At 32.7% G+C, this 20464-nt stretch overlaps 1 protein-coding gene across 11 annotated transcripts in view; it reads left to right on the top strand.

Moving 5' to 3' along the window:
* LOC6034656 (single-stranded DNA-binding protein 3) overlaps positions 1 to 20464 on the top strand; it is an 84071-nt gene that overhangs the window by 3221 nt on the left and 60386 nt on the right. For 10 of the 11 annotated variants that reach the window (XM_038251845.1, XM_038251842.1, XM_038251840.1 and 7 more), the window contains exon 2: positions 17307 to 18084. The exons of the other annotated variant lie outside the window; for it this stretch is intronic. The gene's annotated coding sequence lies outside the window, so the exon portion shown is untranslated. The remainder of the gene's footprint in view (positions 1 to 17306; positions 18085 to 20464) is intronic. 11 annotated transcript variants of the gene reach the window in all.

Here is a 20464-nt window from a genome sequence, read left to right as displayed (position 1 = left end):
CATTTCTAGAAAAAAAAATTCCAGAAATGTTATTTTTTTTTGCAATTTAAAAATGTTACATGAGGAAAAATGCATTTTTTTACAGTTTACAGCCTCCTTAAAATAAAATTTTGTAAAAAAATAGCTTTTTCTCAGTGTCTCTTAATAAGGCCAAATTGTTCAGTTCGCGATATCACGAAAACTATTGGTCCGGTTTTCAATGTTGAAATATATTTTTTTGTAATTTTCTGCCCTTTTCGATTAAAATATTTTTAAATCTTTAATTAATTAAAAAAAACAAAAAAAAATATTAAAACATAATAAAAAAACAAAAAAAATATTAAAAATTAAAATATTTTTAAATCTTAAATAAATACAAAACAAACTCAAAAGAGCATAAAATTCTACAAGCTCTCACCATTTTTGACACTAAAAATCAAATAAAAAGTATTCATGATATCACGAGCGGAAGGGTGCTTTTCTTTTTTGAAGTATTTTTAATTTGCAATAATTAAAATTTTTCAAGAATTCATCTTAAAAATGATGTTTGAAATGTTATTTGACAATTTTAGATTTTTTTTCATAGAACATTATTTTTTCAACAGTTTATATCTTTGGTAGCAGATTTTACACCATCCTAAACTCTAGCGCAAAAGAAGCCTTTTTAAGTCCCCTAAATCATATCAAACACAATAAAAACAAATCCGGGTAATATTAATAAAAAGTTCTAATCATAACAAAAAACTTTACCAAAGACACCAAATCAATCAGAAAATCCCTTCTCAAAGTACAGATTTCAGAATAATCACATGACCAATTTGACCACAACCAGCCAGCAAAATATGGAGAATTGTATGGACAAACGAATCATACAAAATGGCTTCTTTTGACATAGGACATGGAAAAAAGTTTCATCCAAATAAAAAAATATCGATAGAAAATTGGGAAATTTGAACTGTATTGTTGTTAATTACAATTCACAAAACCATTTTCATTGAAATGTGGAAACCATGGCCAGCAATGTCAATGTTATTATTGTAATGCCGGAATTGGATTATTGATTTAAATATTTGAATTTATGCTCATTTTTTTCAACGCAAATTACTGCGTTTTTAACTGTATTTTTTATGTTTGGATATGCTTAATTTTTTTTTGAATAAAAGAAAAGTTACCGTACGCGTTTTGAATATTAAAAATATTTAAGAATATACAGTACCGCAAATAGAAAGACTACTTTCAAGACAATATTCAAACAACCTAGCACCCTTTCACGGTACCAACAAGAAAAACCTTCCCTCCCTTGGTCCGCACTCCCCTCCTAATGGGGATCATCGTTCGCGTTGATCCCAAAGACCCCAAACCAAAGCCAGAGAAGGTTGTTTGGAGGTAAATAAGCAACATAGAGACAGCAGCAGCAGCCACCTCAGGACCGAAACCAGCAGCCAGCAAGCAGTTTGTTTGGAATGCCCTTCTTTTGCTGTTTTTTGTTGCTGTACATAAAGGTCCCATCCTCCCCTTTGGCCGTCGTCGTCGTCGTCGTTGGCAAACCTCCTCGTCCAAAGCTTTCCGGCTGCTGCAGAGACCGAGCAGGAGAATTCTCTTAAAGTTCTTCCAGCTTCCACAAGTTTGGGAAACCTGTTTTTGCCTCCAAGTCGATATGATTCTCTTGCCTTTCTGGAGAGTCAGCGGAATTAAGAAGAAGATTTCGTTCTTAAAATAATACACCAAAAGTTGACTTCCCCACAAGACGACGACCGTGAGACATTCGAAAAAAGTTTCCAACCAACGCGTTGTTTCCCCTTTTGAAAATGTTTAAAGGTGGCATTCTTGGAAAAACGAGTAAAACAAATAACAAATCGAATCCGCATCAGGTGAGAAACGATTAAATGAAGCTGTTCGGCGCTCTTTCATTGAGTAATTAACACACATCTGGGGAATGCAAACAGCGACGCAAATTATTGGTTTCGTGTTTGGAATTGTTTGTCGATCTTCGAGCGCGGGGTTTGTGCGTGAACTTGAGTAAATTTTGCTAATTCTTTGGAATGCTTTGTTTATTTCGAGATCCTCAAAATAATTAATTCTTTTTGAAATTTTAAAAAATCAAATTTTACAAACTAAAATATTAAATTGTTTCCTTGCACATTTAAGATTCTTATTATTCAATGAAAATGTAATACGAATTTTTAAAAAAATAAGTTTTTTGACGTTCTCATACGTTTGCCCCTTTAAAAAAATCGGAAAGAAACCTGCTTGCTTACTTTAAATTATGCTATTTGTTACTTGATCTCAGTTGAAAGTGCTTTTCAGAAGCTGTAATTGAACGTCAAAATTCTAATTTGTCGACATTAGGTGCCCGAAGGAATTAAATGCTGTTCTGCTTATGAAAGATTTTTTTTATTCATTGTTATTTTTCCTATTTTACTATTGAGTCACTCTCTACGTTTTCGCAAATTAACTTTGTTTTTATGCTTTTTATTTGTGTTTCCTATGTGAAAATTAACCAATTTGCATCATTAGTTTTTCCAAACAAGTCACTTTACAATTTTACGGGCTGGTCATACAAAATGAGCATGTGAATATTCGAAAATATGTATCTTGCAAATAATTTTTCTATCGATTTCGTGTCTTTGGCAAAGTTGTAGGTGAGCAACTCTCTACGAAATCGGCCGATTTCGACCATTTTTATTTTTTGTATTTTTTTATTTGACTCAAACTTTGTGAGGGCCTTCCCTATGACCAAATAAGCTATTTTGCGTCCTTGGTTCACCCATACAAGTCTCCATACAATTTTGGCAGATGTCCATACAAAAATGGTATGTAAATATTCAAACAGCTGTAACTTTTGAGTGAATATTCTGATCAATTTGGTGTCTTCGGCAAAGTTGTAGGTATTGTTGAGGACTATTGAGAAAAAATTAGGTACACGGGAAAAAAAATTTGCAGATTTTTTTATCAACTTTTTTTTCACTAAAACTCAATTTCCCAAAATACGTATTTTTTGATTTTCGAGATTTTTTGATATGTTTTAGGGGACAAAAATCCGCAACTTTTGAGCCATAGAGAAACATGGTCAAAAAATCTACCGCCGTGTTATGAATTTTTGAAAAAATAGTGATTTTTGGAAAAAAATCGAAGTTTTATGCAAAAATAAGTTTGACATTATTTTTTAATGCAAAATTGAATTTGCAATCGAAAAGTACTTTACAGATTTTTTGATAAAGGGCTCCGTTTTCAAGATATAGCCACCGAAAGTTTGATTTTAGCGAAAAATTTGCAGTTTTTCAATTTTTAAAAATAGTGACCATGAGTGACCATTTCTAAAAAAATTTTTTTTTGAATAGTTCAGAAAATTTGCTATAAAATTGTCTAAGAGACATTGAAGATTGGACCTCTGGTTGCTGCTCACACCATTTTCTAATGACGATATCTCAGCAACTAATGGTCCGATTTTCAATGTTAATACATGAAACATTTGTGAAATTTTCCGATCTTTTCGAAAAAAATATTATGAAAATTTAAATGGGCGTAATATTCAATAATTGGCCCTTTTAAAATGTTAGTCTTGATTTAAAAAATTTCAAAATATTTTTTTCGAAAAGATCGGAAAATTTCACGATTGTTTCATGTATTAACATTGAAAATCGGACCATTAGTTGCTGAGATATCGTCATTAGAAAATGGTGGGCTGTTTGGGTGAGACTTAGAAAACTTCAATTTTCGTGTTTCTTTTTCTTTAAGCCGCTGTATCTCAGCAACCAGAGGTCCAATCTTCAATGTCTCTTAGACAATTTTATAGCAAATTTTCTGAACTTTTCAAAAAAAAAAATTTTTAGAAATGGTCACTCATGGTCACTATTTTAAAAAATTGAAAAACTGAAAATATTTCGCTAAAATCAAACTTTCAGTGGCTATATCTAGAAAACGGAGCCCTTTATCAAAAAATTTGTAAAGTACTTTTCGATTGCAAATTCAATTTTGCATTAAAAAATAATGTCAAACTTATTTTTGCATAAAACTTCGATTTTTTCCAAAAATCACTATTTTTTCAAAAATTCATAACTCGGCGGCAGATTTTTTGACCATGTTTCTCTATGGCTCAAAAGTTGTGGATTTTTGTCCCCTAAAACATATCAAAAAATCTCGAAAATCAAAAAATACGTATTTTGGAAAATTGAGTTTTAGTGAAAAAAAAGTTGATAAAAAATCCTCAAATTTTTTTTCCGTGTACCTATTTTTTTCTCAAAAGTCCTCAACAATACCAACAACTTTGCCTTTGATCAAAAAATTCACTCAAAAGTTACAGCTGTTTGAATATTTACATACCATTTTTGTATGGACAGCTGCCAAAATTGTATGGTGACTTGTATGGGTGAACCAATGACACAAAATAGCATATTTGATCATAGGGAAGGCCCCCACAAAGTTTGAGCCAAATCGAAAAATACAAATAAAATCCATTTCCGCTTTTGGTAGAGAATTGCTCAGCTTTTAATTAGCACTGTTTAATAAATGGGTACACGTTATAAAAGCTCCCGTTTTTTTTTATTTTCTTTAATCAGCTGAAGTAGGTTTTTTTTAAATATTTTTTTTCGGTTTTACATATTTAAAAGAAGGCTTTTTGCGCTTAAGTTGAGGATGGTGTAAAATCTGGTAACGAAGATATGAATTAAAAAAAAAATTACGTTTAAAATGGCAAAATCAAACATCATTCTTTTAATCGCAAATAAATTTGCAATCAAAATAATTCGACAATTGTTTTAATGAAGTGCATCGTTTTCCAGCTAAATGCAGATATTTTTTTTAGAAAAAATACTTCGTGAAGGATAAGTTCCCTGCTTTTTTTGAAAGCTTAGATTATTTCCCATATATAAAGGTTCTTAAAGTTGTTATATTGTGGAAAGTGAGTTTTTCTCAGCGTGCCTAATCAGCCTTGGTTTTTCAACTGATGATATCTCGGCAATTTTGTTTTAATGTAAAAAATTGAACTTCTGGGAAATATTCTTCTCATTAAAAAAATATTTTCAAATCAATTCTTACCTAAGAAAATGTCTAAATTAAGTGTTTTAGCCCGCAAAAGACGATTTGAATTCCTTATTTTTTTTTTTTCAATTTTTCAGTTCTAATCGTAACCAGCAACTAAAAATTCATATCGATTCAAAAGTTATTTATCTCCAATGATACAGATTTTTGAAACTTCACATATCTATTTTGTATGACCAGCTGGAAATTTGCATCATAAACTGTAAGGGAAAACTTAAGTTACGAAATGGGTTCTTTTGATTCGAATTTAAAAGAATATAAGATATTAAATCTCTTATAAAGAAATAAATATCTATGAAAAAGTATGTTCAAGTCTTAATTTATTCCTCGTGTTTTATTTTCAAATCTATACTGTAGCATAGCACAGAATAACGGGTCTGATTCACACTGTAAGGGGTGCCAATTTTATTTCCAAATCTTTGTTATGCCTACTAAAACCGTATACATATTTAATGTCATGACATATTTAAAAAAAAAAACTGAAACAAATATGATTACCAAATGATTACAGCTTAATTCTTGTTTTTTTAATTGGATAAACATCAGAAATGGTAAATTCGTTTAAAATATATATGTATAGACTTTAAAATTTATTTCATTAGAAGAAGAAATTAATGGAACGATTTTATTAGAAAATCAATTACAATTTAAAACAAAACAAAATTGACGACATTTTAACTGTTAAGATGGTAAAAAAAGTTTTCAAATTTTTTTGTAAGATTTAAGTCAAATTGGCAATTTTATTCCATAACATCATATTTTTAATTGTAATGGACAGAAAAATAAGCATACATTTTGCACAAAGCATTTACTTACAATTTAGTTCGCTTTTTTGAATATTTGCCTTGAATTGTATATTTTAGAAGCAACAATTTTTATTTTTGATATTTTGATATGAAATTACTAAAAGTATGTCATTCATATTTTGTAATTTTGTGAAAAAATAATTTAAAATGTTTAACCCAATTATGAAATAAATGAATCAAACAAATTATCACAAATACTTAAGAAATGATTAAAGTTTTTGTACTGTCAAAAGTGAAAACAATGTACCCAAAATCATTTATGGAAATATTATTATTGAAAATGTTTTTTTTTTCAATTTTCAATATTATATCTTTGTTTAAAAAAAAAATGGTTGAACGAAACAAAAGTGTTGAAAAATGAATTTGATTCTACTTGCAATTTTTAGTAGGGCCATTGTGAATTTTGGAATTTTCATTGAAATCAACACCCCCTCCCTTCCCCCCACCCCCTTACACGGCTCTCGAAAAGAGCCGAGGGACAAAAACTTTGAATCAAATTTGTAGCAGCCGCAAAATGATTTTTTTGGTATTAACCATGATTTTTTTTATGTTTAAAAAAATCTAAGAAATCTGCAGAATTCAGAAGAAAAAATATTATTTAGGAAAATATAAATTTTCACAAAATTTTGTAGCCGATTCTTAGCACTATGAATACAATTTTAATTATGCATTTTTGCTTTTTTGACCAGGTAGATCATATCACAATCGCATTTCAATGTAATTTTGAAGAGATGTTATACTTGATAGAAATAAATATTTTAGTGATAAATAGTAATAAATAAAACCATTTTGTAATATTTTTTGTTTAAATGTTTTAAATATAGAATTAATTTTAACCGCCCTTTTACCTGGACCGAGGGACCATTTTTGTCAAAATATGAGGACCAAATATCCTAAATATCTAAAACCCTCCCCAAACTACGGTAGCATTAGTTACTGTTTCATCGTCGTGTGGGAAGGTGCTGCTGCTTCTGCAGAGGTGTGTGCATGTAGAATCACTCGAATTCTTGTTGTTTTGTGGTCATCTTCTGCGCTCTGTGGATTGCCGGTGGCCAAGTGCCACTTGGCAACGTGAGAAGAGAGATGAGCCCAGCAGATGGGAATGGGTGGAAGAAGTGAAAGAGGCGGCCGAGGGATGACCAAATGATTGGACCTCAAAAACCGGTCCCAAGAGGGAGGAAGAGAGAGAGAGGAATCGTGTTGCCAGATTTTTTTGCAGATGCACTGTGAAAAGAAATTAAGCAATTTTATGATAAAAGTTTATTCAAGTTATTTTAAAGAATTCTTAGACTACCTTTATAGACAGACCGGGTCCAAAAATGACATTGGTTCAAACACACAATTACACACACATACACCCACAATCACAACCAGATCAGAAGTACAGTGGGAGATAGAAGAACCTTTTTGTCTTCTTCGAATGATTTTTTCTGCTCTTTTTGCTACCTTTTTTTCCTCGTTCACTGCTCTTTCACTCCCTTATCATCCCCTTTCTCTCATTCTCTTTCCCGCTCTGACACTTGGTGTGTGTGTGTGTGTGTCCATAACGCAGGCCGATATTTTTATTATGTGCGCTGCAGCATACAACACAGCGACATAAAGCATTGCCGTTTTGGTGGTGTGTGCCCGAGTGAATATTTACCTCGTGTCTTATGTGCTCTCTATGTAGGGGTGCCGTTTTTTTTTGCTCGATCTCCAAAACGAACTCTGGGTGGGTTGGGAATGAGGGAAGAAGTGTGAAGAAGGTGGTTTGTTACCTTTCTTATGGTGCCAGTTCATACCCAAATGGCCATTTGGAGGGAATGAAAAACACTTTAATTTTTGCCTTTGATTCGAGTGTATCAGCTTTAAGGTGTATGGTAGAGGTGGACGAAACCGCTCTTTTTAAGGAGCCGCTCATTTTCGTTCGCTCATAAAAAAGAGCCGCTCTTTCGCTATTTTTCAAAATTTGGATGAAAAGGTTTTTTTTAAGAATCGTGTGATTTTATAAGTTATTTCACATTGGACTTTTACAAATTATTTGATGAAAAAAATATAACTGAAAACGAGAAGATGTCCTTGAAAACCATAGGTCTTGACGGTCTCTATGTCAAGATTTCTACTCGAACCTAAACATTCGAGTAATTGAATGGCATCCAAACTATTAATTTTAAAATTGCGTTTATTTCTGCAAGAATTGAACTAATGCTGATATTTTATTTTAAGAAAACATTCTGTGAACTCTTTCCTACGTTCTGATGTAATCGATATAGACTTTAAACGTTAAAGTTTAATCGGACAAAAGGATTTTTTTTCCAAAATCTGTAAACAATTCAGTAGATTATTGGAAATATTTTACAAATTATGCAATTTGAAATGCTCAAATTTGTATTCCGGTAATACTTTAATGTACAATCAGTTGAAAAGTGAAAAGTTTTTTTTCATGTTGTTTAAAAATCATTTACTTTTGAGATAAATTTTTATAAGCAATGAAATATTTAAAATTGCATTTTCAACTCTCAAAAACAAATTTAGACCAATTTTTTTTTCTAAATTCAATAATTTATATTTATAACAAAAATCATGCCATCTTGATCCGGTTCTTTCAATAGATCGAAGTTTAAAAAAGAACCGCGGTTCTTTTTTTTGTGAGCCACGGTTCTTTCGCTCTTTTTAGTAAACCGGCTCTTTGAGCGGCTCGCTCTTTTTTTGCCCACCTCTAGTGTATGGAATGGTTTAAACAGGAAGACCAAATTGACAAATTAATTTCGTTTAATTTTCCTTCGCTGAAATTGGTAATCAAGTGAGTCAAAAGGCAATTTCCACGATTTTTTCACTTTTTGCTGAAGTAAAAAGATCAAACTTACTTTGTAACCAACACAGTAAACTATAATTCAATAACAAATTTAATTATGTATGAGCCCTCTGGAATAGACAGTAAGCAACAATGCAACTCTCTCTCTCTCCTTCAAATTTGATCGGTTCCTCAGCTTAGCCTCCTTCTCTTGCTCCAGAGCAAAAGTAGAGAGTTGCTCTTTTACTCACTGTCTTGTACCTAGATTACTGTCTATAAATGACTTAGTATTTACTGGGTGGTGTGTCTCTGATAGTTTTAAACAGAAAGTTATGGCAAATTTTTTTTTCAGAAAATTAAAGATTAAAAATTGAAGATTGAACAGTATTTGAAATGTGTTTACTGTATTTACTTAAACTTTATTGAGATCTTTTTTTTATAATGTCTTCAAATCGTATAAGATTAGTAAGACAGTCGAATGAACGGTTTCAATTAGGAGTTCCTAAGAGCTTCAGCATGTTTATAGAAGATCCTGAATAACTCGTTTCCTATTTTTTTAAAATCGGTTTTGATTTTTTATTGTTCTAGGAATTTTGATTCCCATGAATTTTATCAGGCTTTTGCAAAATTGTTTTTTTTTCAATTTTGCTTCCCAAATTCTAGTTATTATTTTTCCAAAAAATCTGTGTGCAGAAAACAATTAATGCTAAAAGTTATGATTTTTATTGATACAACTTATTAAATCGATTTTAAATATTTTATTGGAAGTAATTTCAGATCAAATAAAGTCTTTTTAATTTAATCAAGAAATAATCCTAAAATCAAGAACAATCGTAAAAAATCTGAAAAAATCATTGATATTTACCAACTTTTTTGAAGTAACTGTCTTGATATTTACAGCATTTTGTCGCTGTCGTGCTAAATTATCGCACTTGCATTTTTATTCAAAGAACGCTATTTTGTGCAGCTCACAATGCTTCACCTTCTGACCTTAACAGATCCACAAAATTAAATTTAAATTCCGAGATATTCGATAAAAACCGCAAAAACTCCGTGTATTGTTGTCACTTATCATATAAAAGAAGTTTCAATCTTGTCGTACTATCTTGACACACCCTGAACATTGCTGTACGTGAGACAACTGGCGAGAGGGATTTCAGTTCAGAACGCGTTTGACACACGTACATTCCCGACTACCGTAAACACTTGTTACTACTACTCGGGACACCGGCAACTAAATTCAACCAAACTTTGGGACAATGCACAGAACGGTCAAACATAAAAACGCGTTTTTCTCGGAAAGTCAAAAAGCGACGTGCGACAAGATAGCACAACAGCGTCGATTTGATGATACTTTTTGCTTACAAATTTCAAAAATTAGATTTTTTTTGTTTTGTCCCCCTATATTTTCAGGTCATTTGATTTTAACATTCCAACGCCCAAGGCTCCAAAAAAGTTGGAACGGTAACTTCAACTCAATGGATCTCGGGCATAACTCAACCAATCAAGATGATTCTTCTTTCCAGTGATTTGTTAGGATGTCTAGATGATTCTAGAACTTTGCAGAACTTAATTTGATCAAATCTGTAATTTTTGCGATCAAAAACATCGTTCCAACTTTTTTTTTCGCGTACAAAAAAAATTCGCCAAAAATTCCGCGGAGGCAGTCGTTTTGAAAAAAGGTGGAACGATGTTTTCGGTTGCAGAAATTACAGAATTGATCAAATTAAGTTCTGCAAAGTTCTAGGATCATCTAGACATTCTTAAAAATTACTGGAAACAAGCATCGTCTCGATTGGTTGAGTTATGCCCGAGAACCAGCGAGTTGAAGTTACCGTTCCAACTTTTTTGGGAAGCTTGGGCGTCCGTGTAAGTTGGACATGCGTTGGGCGTTCCAGTGTTAAGCAACTGGCTACATAACGTTAATTCATTAATTAATTTGACTAAACTTTTTGGGGAACTCATGATCAAAGAAGGCATTAATTGGGGCATACAGTCCAGAGTCGACTATCCGAAGTTCGATTATCCGAAGGTTTGTAAGGGAATTTTATTTTCGTTTTTTTTGTTTATTGTTTTTAACATCAAATTCGAGTTCTGCGACCCCATTTTAGTCAAATTTGAAAAGTTGATTGCCTATTAAATAATAAAAGGCATCTTGGATTTAAAAATTCTAAATACCGTCATCAAGGGTGACATTGGGTCTGGGGGGTGAGATTGGGTCATACAAATTTCAGCATTTTTGTATGACCCAATTTCAACCCCCAGACCCAATGTCACCCCTGATGACGGTAACTTTAGAGTTGTTTAGGGGTCATACTTAAGCTCGACAATCAAAAATTGGACAACGAAACATTTTTTTTCGTGATTCAGTTATCCGAAGTTTCGATTATCAGAAGTGAAATTTTTCCGAAGCCTTCGGATAATCGAGTCTGGACTGGTACATACAATTGTATTTTCTGTCCATACAATTTTTTTTAATTTTCAAAAAACAAAAACCAATTGTAATGTTTTATCCTTCATTTTGATAATGTTTTTGTGTACTTTAAATTTTAATTGAATTTTATTTTACGTTTTTTTACCCGATTTGCCCTACTTCTTATTGACCTAGAGTGCTCATATATAGCCCAGATGTTAGATATTTATGTCCAAATGACGTCCATAACCAAGAGGTATGCCCTGCTAGTGGATTCGCTTTAAAAAAAATAAATCTCTGAAAAAAAATCGAATCCAAAGATTTGCTTTTTTCAAAATTTCATAAAACCAAGTCTAACATTTTTAAAAGGTTATAAAAATAAATTTTACTTTTGACAATATGGTTTGAAAATTGATTTCTTTATTTATACAATTTTTAAAACTTCAAGATGATTTGATCACTTTTATGTAGCACACACACATTTTTTTCGATCATCAGCCATGTCTATGTGCCCGATTCCTACAATAACTGGCCATTGCACAGTAATGTAATAAACATAACAAGCTCGCCAGGGGAAAGACACCTCGCACTGGCAACAACGATTGATTGTTTTTGGGGAGAAAAATAACTCACCCAATTCACCTCGTTTAGTGAGCCGTGAGGGGTGAGAGAACTGCGTTTCATAAACTAATGACTATGACAACGACGACAGTCATCGAATCTTCGCGACCCCTACTTGGATCACGATAAATGCGCTCAAATGACTGATTGACTGACGACAGTCATGACGGCGAAAATGACGACTGCGAGTTGACGATGATTGACTGGTGGGTGAGTTGATGGAGTTGGAGTGGGGTGGCGAGTTGAGGGTTTGGGGTGGTGATGAACAGACTGAGTAAATAGCAAACCGAGCGCCCCGTTCTCCATTCGGTATGTGGTAGTACATACACCGTTATGTATTTCTGGATATAAATGGGGGGCTGTCGCACACTTTTGCACGGAACTAGAGGCTTTGGAAGAATGGTTGAATGAAACTAGGGTGGTACTTGATTGATGTTCATGTTGTATTTTGGATTCATTTTAAAATATGTTTCAAAAAAATCATTGAAAAAATAACAATTTGTTTTTTCAAATTATGTGTTGAATTAATCAGTTGCCAAAAATAAACTAAAAACATGTTAGTAAATCTTTTATTATAAAATATATAGATTTAAAAAAAAACCTGCTAGTGGAACTTCATCGGTGCATTTTTTTTTTCTGTCTATCGTAAATATGTTCCAGTTTGTCCTCACTTTTACTGTAACTCCATGTATGTGTATGTGTGTGTGTGCAGTGGCACCCGGTAAGATGAGTACATACCGAATGTGTGTGTTTTTTTTGTTTCAGTGTTGCCTCCTCCGGCACATATAACGAGCGCGGCCACGGTCGGTGTGCCCGTGCGCTCGTTTATGATTATTGTTATGTATTTAATTTATTTTTACTTTATTTTTCCGCGCGCGACGACGATGAAACGGTGTGGTATTTGTGTGTTGTTTTTTTGGTGTTGTTGGGTTATTTTTTTTATAAACTTGGTGTACTAGAGCATTTAAAGTATAACACTTGAAATTGAAAAAAAAAATCACTAAAATAAGAATATAAGAATACGATTCATTCAAATGAAATGGCATACTTTGTAACATTGCATTGCTCAATCCGAAGAAACTATATTTTTAATTGCAACAAAATCAGTTTTTTTTAAAAGGTCTTATAACCTTTCCCGAGATACGGAGACATACATTACTTAGTCATAAGCCATTCTGGTTATGTCTAGGACATAACTACTTTGCCTTTTTTGTTTGGAAATTCGTTTAGGCTTAGCCCAACTCTGGCAATCTGTAAATTGAATGGCTTGAAATCAAAACAAATTCCTGTTCAATCGAAAAAAAAACGGAATTTTCATGGAAAATTTTGAAAAATTTGAAAAGTTTGTTTTAAAATAAAATGTCAAAAAACGGGTTGAAAAGGCAACTTAAAATTTAGTTTCAAGCTTTTTCTCGTCCCTGGTTATGGCTCAAATATCAAATTTCACACTTTGTTTTTAAACACCTTATTTAAAAAGGATCTGTTCATAATAATTTCAGAATTATTTCAATTATACTCAAACATGAAAATCAATTTAACAAGATTACAACATTTTTTGCAATTCCGTAAAACACACTTTGAACAGAATTAGCATCCGTTTCAGTTTCCTAGAAAATAATGATAGATTTGAAAAATAATCATTGCCGATACAAGGGCTGAAAAGTTTCACTTTTTAGCACTGAAGTGGGTGCTTTAAAATTGGACTTTTCAGCACACTTAAATTCATTTTATTCAACGCACATTTTTGGATAGGATGAATTTGAAATATCGTTCAAAAAATCAATAAATTAGTATCGTAGAAAATCGACCAAAATGAGTCAGAAAATAAATAATTTAAAAACATAAAAAATAGTATAGGTAAATCATGTAGTCTTGTATTATTTCGACTTAAATCATAAATTTAATCAATATGATCAAACGAACAAAATATATTTAAAGAATAAAAATTATTCGGCCCCACCAAAACTCTCAAGAAATACGCTTCGATGTTTACGTTCAAATAAGTCCTTGGTTCAAGGTACCTGCCAAATATTTGTCATATCCTTTCGCACTTGTTTTTTGGTTTTCTTTTTGAATGTGGTTTCTAACCAGCTGCTGGTAGGGTTTAATGAGAGTCGTGTGCTCTCTGTCAGGTAAAAAATACGGTTTTAAAATTTAGTCAGGTCATTGCGGTTAACATTTCTCAAAAGAAAAGCAGTTGTTAATTGTGATGTCAAGTCTGTTTCAATGTTAGTATTTTTAATGTTCAAACTAGATTGCATTGTGAATTTATTTTTTAAAGTTTTACTGTTTTAGTACGTCCTGAAGGATCATTAATTTATTTATATTTAATCATTTTGTATATTTTTAAAGGTTTTCAATTTTTTTGTCTCGAATTCGTTCCGATCCGACTGACCAAGAAAATATCAAGTGTAGACTTTGGCAAAATTAGCCGCGATGGCGAGGGTCTGGGGCGTGACTTAGGGGGGGAGAAGGCCTCCTTACCTTCCCGGCTGGAAAGCTACTGGGTGGAGAGGGAGCTGCTGAGGGAAAAGAAAAATCGTACACATTGATTATCTTCTTATCTGCGGCGTTGTTCCATTTGTTTGGCACCGTGGCTGCCACTGGAGAGCTGCTTCTCCCCGATGCTATAAATATCATGAATTAGCAAAAAATGCGGAAAGTATTTTTCGTTTCTTCAAATTATAACCAGAAAAAATATGAAGTTTTTCAAAAATTAACTCAAAATGTCTTCTGATGATTTAAAAAAATATTTATGACACTGTTAATTAAAATCAAGAAAATCATTCACCCATTCAGACTAGATTGTCAATCAAAAAACTCAAAGGTTGAAAAACAAACCGCAACGAGTCATGCTCGAGCTTGCACGCCCTCCGAGCACTGCGAGGGCATTTGGACTCTTCCTCTTATTTTCACTGTTCCTGGTGTTGTTGTCTGCATGGTGTGTGTGTGTGTGTGTGTGTATGTGGCAGTATATTTTGCTTCGTTATGTCGTGCTCTCTGTCGCTTCCTTCATCCACCCCCAGGGGCGACCCACATTGGCGTCTGAGAATGAAATTTTTAAAACAATCAGTTGAGTACAAAAATCGTAAAAAATTTTCAATAATGAGGAAGTTTTTTATGCTTTTCAAGAGTCAAAAGCATTTTTCATATTTCGAAATAATTCTTTGTCTTGAATTTTTTTAATTATTTTTAATTTGTGATGTTTTTTAGGTCACTGTAAATATCTAGAGATTTTTTTGAATAGGTCCTATAAATATATGAAAGACAATAGTTTATAGGTCCTTTAAAAAAACTCTAGATACGTTCTGGTATTATTATTTACATCATACAAAAACATATTTACTAAAAAAAAATAAACTGTGTTTTAAGATGCATTTTACACCAGCCCAGATGTTTTGTAATCAAGTTTTCAAAAATATTTAGGTCTAAATAAATAACTTTTTGCGGCATTATACATTGGAATTTAACAAAAATTCAATCAAAAATGCATTTTAAATTGTTCTTGGCGAAATTTCACTCCGGAAAACCAAAACATGTTTTTTGTTGTCTTATTTTTAATGTTAAGATTAAGTATGACTCCTAAACTGCATTTTTTAATTTAATCGGCAATCAACCAGTCAAATTTGTTGAAAATGGGATCACATAACTCAATTTTGATGTTTAAAGCAAGAAAATAAAAAAAATCGATTTTTTTTTCATCATAATTCGATTTTTCGAAGTCCTATAATCGAGGCTTTGGATAATCGAGTCTGGACTGTATTTGATTCGATTTTTTCCATATTTTTTTTTAAAAACGAAACGAAGTTGACTTTATAGCTGTCGGCCACCATTGCTAGTACCAACCACTAGTGTCTTCCTTTTTTATCTACAAGGGCTTCGCCGCCCTGGGCTCCTAAGTGTATGAAAGTATGGCACGGAGCGACGGCGCCAAATACCCATATTTACACAAAGAATTTTAGAGCGCCCGCCGCGGGATTCGAACCAGCGACCTCTGGATTGTGAGTCCAGTGCGCGGTCCGATTGATCCACACGGGCGGGATTTTTTAAAGATTTTTTTTAAGTTTTATTAAACAAACATTTGCTTCCTTTTTTTTGACGATTTTAAAGGAAAGGGCGACATAAACATAGAAAAATATTTGCAACGGCCTCACAAAGAAAAATAAAGACGATGTATTTTAATTTAGAAAATATTTGCTTTTCTACGTATGTTAAAATTAATATTCTCGAAAACTTTTGCAATGAAACTGTTTTTAAAATATTTTTTTACCGCTTGTCTTTTAATTTTCAGTCAAATTGATAGAATGTTAAACTCTTTAAAAACTATAATAAGCCAGCAAAAAATTTTTTTTTGAAGTTTTGTACTAAATGCTTTAAAAAAAGTCAGGATGCAAAACATTTATGATTTTTTAAATCTAAAAACAGCACTGAATTTTTAATATTATCTCAGAAAAGGTGTGAGCAAGACGTACCGTTGATCTTTTCCTTTATAATTATTTTTTATTCAACAAATTAATTAAGTTTAAGAACTACATGTACAGAGGTAAATTTACATATTACAATTTACAATTCGATGTTTTTTTCATTTTCTTCTGTAAATATGGTAATTTTCAGGATTGAGTTTCAAATTTATTAGAAATAACAAGGATAACTTTCCAGAAATTTCAAATATTTATCGATATTTTTAAATGTTAAAAAAAAAACATTTTTTAGAAATGGCTAAAGAATTGAAGGAATTCAGAAGCGCAATCAATAAAATTCCAAATTGTGTTTAATGTTTTTATCTTCACTTAAAAAATTACATGTAGAAAATCTCATAATTTCATATTGCAGAAAATTTATCGAATCTTTTACTAACATGATTGTAAATCACTAATCATAGTTTCATGTAGTTAAAAAAATACAAAACTAAAAAACAGACGATTTTTCATATAAAAAACCTGAAAATATTTTCATCTTTTTACTTTTAAAATGCTCTTTAAAGCTTTTAAATAAACTTGCTTTTCGACAGATTTGAAAATAAAAAAGTAATCGTTCAGCAACATTTGGGGATAATTTTGGTCGTACTATAAATAAAACTGTTTAAATTTAGCCATCTACCAAAAGCTCAAGCATATTTTGACGTTTCACCTGTAACGACTGGGAACAAAATTGCTCCCGTTTTTAGAATTTTGAAGTTCATTCGCTGAGCTTTATACTTACCAAAATTTCACGCAAATGAAGAGAGTCTCGGTCTCTTTCGGATTTCTCTCTCAGTGAGTGTTTAGTGAAACTCTTTCCATGGAGAGTCTTTTATCACCCTTGATAAGTATTTCGTGTGATTTTCACTCATTTCAGTTCTTGAAATCGTGTACATACATTGTGGAAACGCATGGTACATTTCATCTTTACAAAGTGACCATGCGTCTCCATGATTTTTCTATGGAGATATTTCATCTGATTATGGAGCCGCATGGTTCATGATTTCGAATCAATCGAACATTTTGGGAATCACCGTACTGGGTCCCACTTCCGGACGCCCCTGCCAAAGGTTATTTTTTGTTCTTCGGGTCTTTTCTCTCTGTCCCTCTCTCCGTATATATCATTTAATGATCTTTCATGTATGTATTCATGCTGTTTCAACTTATTATTTCTCCCTCTTGGCCGTTTGCCGTACTTTTTTCCGCTTCCCTAGGTAGAGTCGGCGGTGTAGGAAGAAACCATCATCATCACAACGACGACGACGACCACCGTCATCATCCCCTTGGCGGTACAAATACACACGGGCTGGAGGTTCTTCAACGCGCGAGTGGGTCTACGCGGTATGAGCCGTGAAGAAGAGTACAGTGCGGCCGCTATTACCGGAACGTTACCGTCGCCGGTGTGAGTGCCGTCCACTCGCGTGCGTTTTTTTTTCGAGGTGGTATTGGTGCAATCGGGGCCACTAGTTTGCCGGTGTAGTAGTTAGCAAATCATTGGCGGGTGTAAGAGAAGCCCCCTGGGTGGAAAGAAGAAGGGAAGAACGACATTCACCGACGCGCTCGCGTGTTTGTTCGTGTTGGTGGCAGCGCTGTGATACAGAAGGGTGTGTGCGTGAGCATTCGTTATGTGGTGAAGCTGGTTTTTGATGAAGTGAGGCTTCATTTAGTGGATAAGCAGTAGCAGAGCTTAACGCATCGCATCGCGCGTACGGAACGTATTGAACCTCCTCGGAGAGAAGAATTTGGGAATTGGTGTCCAGGTTCTTCGGTCGGAGCCGGAGTTCCGTGGTGTGAACCCGTGGTGGTTCGGAATACAATCTACGGTTTCGGGATAGCAATCGCGTATTGCGGATGACATGAGCAGCAAGTGACCGCGACCGAGAAGATCCAATCTGCACGGTGTGTGAGCAGCACCACATTAGTAAAACAAACAAATAATACTAGTTTTAGTAATGATTACTAAAAAGTGAGCTGATAAGTGGGCAAATATGTGTGAGTATCTTCGCCTCTCTCTCTCCGTCCAAATCAGATGATTCACGTGCATGCAATAAATCTTGGACCAACTCCGTATTCTCGACAAGTACAAGCTTCTTCAGCGTTCGGCGAGGGAGTAATGTAACATTCTCCAATCTCCACTCAATCGAAGCAAAAAAAAAACCTAAACGAGACGTAGCAAATCTGTGTGCGTGTGTGACAGCAGCGCACCACCTGGTGGTGTGAGTTTGTACTACTGCAGATCGTAGTCTGTGCTCTGTCTGGTTGTCTCTGTTGCGCGCGTGACACGAGTGATGAAGACCTGTGTTTGTGTGTGTGTGAGTTTTGCACTGTGAATGTTGTGGAGGGAAGCGAAAATCAACAATCACTTCACGGGAGATACATATTGAACGATGTCGATGGGAGTGAGTGTGCTGGTGTGTGTTTGTATGTATTTTTGTAGGGTATTTTCGGTGGGATGTATCATCATCAATAGAGTGTATTGGATGGATCTGATGCCGACCGTAGAGTGGAGCTGGATTGATTTTTAAAATGAAAATATTGTGCAAGACTATTTCGGATTGTAGAACTTTGTTATGCAAATATTTAATACTAGTTCCTTTTTTTGTTTTTATTTTTTTATAAAAACATACAAACAAAACATATCTGTGATTTTTTTTGCTGTCTTTTTTATGAAAATCCAAGTGTTTGAAAAAAATAAAATACCTTTATAATATTTTTTTATTTCATAGATAATTGATGTATTGGAAAAAAAAAACACTTGCACTTGCATATTGAACACTTGGAACACTTGCATATTCTAACATGAAACTCAATCAAGAATCGGCCGAATAACTCAATATTACTAATTTAATTTTAAAATAATAACGATGGGCTCGTACAGAATTTTATTTATAAATATACAATACGATTTACATTTAAGTTTAGGCTATTTGATTTTTTTAAGTTTGTGATCTATGCCGGTAATTATTTTTTCAAAAAATCGGCAAATGAATAAACCTAGAGGTTTTTTAAAATCTTCTATAAATGATGTAGTTTCCTATATTTAAAGGACATAGAAATAAATGCAGCGATGCGACAAATTCATAATTGTTTATGTTTTTGTGCCCCGCCTTTTCAATATTTCTCCAAATAATAAAGGAGAAACATCTGTCAAGATATTAAAATATATAGCGGAATCAAAAGGAACAACTCGTCTCTTTGTATTCACAGTAATACATTCTGCTAAAACGCTCAACCAAACAACAACAAAAAACATTTGTTTTTTGACTTAAACTGCATTTTTTTCATTGAAAAAACTGGTAAAATCAAAATATATTCGGAATATATTACTTTTTAACACATTTTAAATCAAATTAATACTTTTTAATCATTTAAAAAATTAGGGATTTTGGAACCATAGATATTAATTCAAATATTTTTTCTTACATTTGTGATACTCTTTGTGTCGATACTTCGAAAAACAGGCTTGCAATTGAAGTTTAGTTTTATTTTATTTTTTAGGCAAGTTTCAATAAAACTTTCATCATTTAAATAGTTTTTATTATTTCCAAATTACGAAAAGGTGTATCATTTACACCCATATTCACCCCATAAGACTGTGTTTTATACAATAATTATTGTTGTAATTAAAATAATTAAATCAATAGAGCAAATTTAGATCTTTATTAAAAACTTTGTTTTAATAGATGAAAGCAATGACAGATTTAGAAAAATATTCAAAACCGTTTGTAAAATATGCTTTAAGTTGTTTTTTTATCTCTCTAACCTTTGGGGTAAAATAACTTTAATAAAATTAAATATATTCTAAAATATTTCTTTTTAATGTTGAGATCACCTTTGGAAAAAATTGTTTAACTTCGTGAAAAAATATATTGGAAAATGGAGAATAGCATTATAGTTATAATGTATAATGTTGGAACTTTTTGCTTCAAAACATTAAATTAAACTTTTAATTTCAATTTTGTTAAAACTAAAAAAAATAACAGCTTCAAAAAATATTATTATGAAGGTGAATAAAATCTCCGACATTCCAGAAATTAAAATCACAACAATGTTTATTTTTAAAATTATGTAAAAAAAAATCAAATTAAACATTAACACTTTTTAAACTTTTTTCTCTTTCATCAAATTTGATTTTTGAATTCTTTATTGAAAAAGCTATGAGCCTCGCTTAAAAGTACTCTCAAACCCCACCAACTGTTGTCAAACGAACGGGGTCAATTTTTAGATTGACACCCCCTTCACACGGAGTTCACACAAACTACCAAACGTTTGTTTTGATAGTGTGCGTGAGCGCCGTGTAAAAAGTGCTAGTTTGTCACTTTTTAGTTTGACTTTGACCAACCAACGGGGTACAAACTAAAAAAGTGTCAAA

The sequence above is a fragment of the Culex quinquefasciatus genome, chromosome 2 (assembly GCF_015732765.1).
Source record: "Culex quinquefasciatus strain JHB chromosome 2, VPISU_Cqui_1.0_pri_paternal, whole genome shotgun sequence".
In the NCBI taxonomy this organism is placed as follows: Eukaryota; Metazoa; Arthropoda; class Insecta; order Diptera; family Culicidae; genus Culex; species Culex quinquefasciatus.
The sequence above is the reverse complement of the archived record's forward strand: the minus strand, read 5'-3'. Positions and strand labels throughout refer to the sequence as shown.